The 3,355-nt window shown below is 43.5% G+C and overlaps 1 pseudogene; it reads right to left on the bottom strand.

Annotated features, from left to right (window-relative positions):
• Positions 1 to 667: 667 nt before the first annotated feature.
• Positions 668 to 2,915, bottom strand: LOC140517550 (heat shock protein HSP 90-beta pseudogene; annotated as a pseudogene).
• Between the last annotated feature and the right edge of the window lie 440 nt (positions 2,916 to 3,355).

Here is a 3,355-nt window from a genome sequence, read left to right as displayed (position 1 = left end):
GCCTCTCCTTCAATTAGTCCTATTCATAAGTTTTTAAAATTTCATTTTTTGTGCCCCTGTCCGAAAAGAATTTCTCTCATTCTCTTCATTATTCATTCTCTCTGTCTACTCTAGATTCCCATTCTCTGATTCATGAACCCTATGATACCTTGTCTCTCTCTTTTCTTATATTCCTTATGGAATCAAAACTTCCAAGGTATCCCTTTTGGGCTCTCCCCTTTAGACCATTTCTGTCTCTGTCTTGTAAGCTTGCCCCATGGATTCTCTTATATTAATGCATTAACTATTTCTGCCTTTTTACATTCATTCGCAATATCTCTGTGCCCTAGTATATGGTCAATTTTTGTAAAAGTTCCAAGTGGTTCATAGAAATATGTATATTTCTTTGCTGTCCCATTTAGAGGATACAATAAATCTTTTAATGATAGTTTCTACAGCAATTTCTTTTCATCTTTTTTTTCCGTGTAAAAACTGCATTCTCTTTATTCTGCATACTTTAATTTCAGAACAAAATAAACATTAACAGCCCACAATACACAACATTCTACTCCTCAGATCAGGAGAGGGGGAACAGGGACCCTGTAAGCTCTGCCTTAATACACTGGAAAACAGGAGGAAAAAAAACCCACTACACATAGGCAGATGGAGCCAAGCAGGTACAGGGCCTCTACTGATGCTGTGGGAAAACACAGGGAACTATACAGGGGCGGGGGGGGGGGGGGGGGGGGGGTCTGATGCAGAGGTTTGTATAATCCACCTCCTCCATGTGGGATGCATCTTCATCTCCTTCAAGACGGGGGAATCTCATTAGGAACAGCAGCACTGGGTTCTTCTGCTGTCACCTCATCCTCATCAATGCCAGGACCTAGCTTAATCATGTGGTAAATTCCACTTGAGTGAGTCTGAGGATCTTCAAGGGAGAAACCTGAAGACAGCAGAGCTGTCTCAAAAAGCAGTGCTACCAGGTTTTTCACAGCCTTGTCATTCTTGTCAGCCTCAGCCTTCTGCCTGAGAGTCTCCACAATGGGGTGATCTGGGTTTATTTCCAGGTGCTTCTTGGCCATCATGTAACTCATTGTGGAGTTGTCTCTCAGTGCCTGGGCCTTCATGATGCATTCCATGTTGGCTGTCCAGCCATATGTGCTAGTCAAAATGCAACAGGGTGAAGATACCAGCCGACTGGAGATTGTCACTTTCTCAACCTTCTTATCTAGAATTTCCTTCATTAGCTTGCATAAACTCTCAAACTTTGCCTTGCTCTCCTCCATTTTTTTCTTTTCTTCTTCATCCTCTGGAAGTTCTAACCCTTCCTTAGTAACAGAGGCAAGGGTCTTCCCATCAAATTCCTTTAGCTGCTGCACACAGTACTCATCAATGGGCTCTGTCACGTATACTACTTCAAAACCACGTTTCCGTACCCGTTCCACAAAAGCAGAGTTGGCCACTTGTTCTTTGCTCTCACCAGTGACATAGTAGATGCATTTCTGGGTTTCCTTTGTTCTGGAAACATATTCACACAAGGAAGTCATCTCATATCCTGACTGAGAAGTGTGATAACGCAACAGTTCAGATAAATGGCGTCTGTTGGTTGAGTCCTCATGGATTCCAAGCTTCAGGTTTTTCGAGAAGGCCTCATAAACTTTTTGTAATTCTTTGTCTTCTGCCGGTTCAGAGAAGAGCTCTAGGCACTTCTTGACTGTGTTCTTACAGAAGACCTTCAAGATCTTACTCTGCTGCAGCATCTCTCTGGAAATGTTGAGGGGCAAATCCTCAGATCCACCACACCTCAGATAAAATTAAGACACTCAGGAATAAGCTCATCACAACCATCCATGATGAACACACACCGTACATACAGCTTAATGTTATTCTTCTTTTTGTTTTCAAAGAGATCAAAAGGAGCCTGGTGGGGGATGAAGAGCAGAGCTCTGAATTCCAGCTGACCTTCCATGGAGAAATGCTTTACTGCCAAGTGATCTTCCCAATCATTGGTGAGGCTCTTATAAAACTCGCCATACTTCTCTTGGCTGATGTCATCAGGGTTCCGTGTCCAGATGGGCTTAGTCTTGTTCAGCTCTTCCTGATCAATGTATTTCTCCTTGATCTTGTTGGTTTTCTTCTTGTCCTTGCCTTCATCTTCTTCATCAGATCCCACATCTTCAGTCTTGGGCTTCTCCTCATCTTTGACTGGTTCTTCCTCCTCCTTCTCTTTGTCTTCCTCTGTCTCATCATTACTGATCTCCTTCTCTCGTTCATTCTCCAAATAAAGTGTGATGGGATAGCCAATGAATTGAGAGTGCTTCTTTACAACCTCCTTGACCCACCTTTCTTCCAGATACTCTGTCTGGTCTTCTTTCAGGTGTAAGATCACCTTGGTGCCCCTGCCTATAGGCTCACCATGGTCAGCACGGACTGTGAAAGAGCCACCAGCAGAAGATTCCCAGGCATACTGTTCATCATCATTGTGCTTGGTGATAACAACTACCTTCTCTACCACCAAATAAGTAGAACAGAAACCCACACCAAATTGACCAATCATGGATATGTCTGCTCCAACCGGCAAAGCCTCCATGAAAGCTTTGGTGCCAGATCTGGCAATGGTTCCCAAGTTATTGATCAAATAAGCTTTTGTCATGCCAATGCCAGTGTCTAATAAAGTCAGAGTATGCTCCTGAGGGTTTGGGATGATGTTAATCTTTAGCTCTTTACCACTGTCCAATTTGGAAGGATCTGTCAGACTCTCATAGAGGATTTTGTCCAGCGCATCAGAGGCATTGGAAATAATCTCTCAAAGGAAGATTTCCTTATTAGAATAAAAGGTGTTGATAATCAAGGACATAAACTGGGCAAACTCTGCCTTGAAGGCAAAGGTCTCCACCTCCTCCTCTCCATGTTGTACTTCCTCAGGCATCTTGAGCGATTGCGGATAAGAAGGCCGGTTCAGAGAAGGGCTGAGTCCAGCGACTCTGAAGACCAGGCACCGTGAGAAGCTTGGCACAAGAGTTCTTTTTATCTTTCTGTTAAACTTATCCAAAACTAAGAATGAGATATTGAAGACTCATCACTATTTCATTAAGTGTCTATGTTGGGCCTCCCTCCCAGAACAATGCCAATTATCACAGGTGTTAGAGAGGATACTGCCCTATAATAGGGCCCCTCACCATCATATTTCCTATTCTGCAAGCTGTCTCTGATTAATACCCTCCCCAGTTACCTTTTTTTCCATTTGCTTCAAAATCACCTCTTTGGATCTATGTTTTCCCACTCCTCCAGGTGCCTATTGCCCTGAGGAGTTCTAACTCTCCCCACTCCCATCTCCACCCCCCAAGGTAGGACCAATAGATTTTCAAGCACG

The sequence above is a fragment of the Notamacropus eugenii genome, chromosome 1 (assembly GCF_028372415.1).
Source record: "Notamacropus eugenii isolate mMacEug1 chromosome 1, mMacEug1.pri_v2, whole genome shotgun sequence".
Lineage (NCBI taxonomy): Eukaryota > Metazoa > Chordata > Mammalia > Diprotodontia > Macropodidae > Notamacropus > Notamacropus eugenii.
The sequence above is the reverse complement of the archived record's forward strand: the minus strand, read 5'-3'. Positions and strand labels throughout refer to the sequence as shown.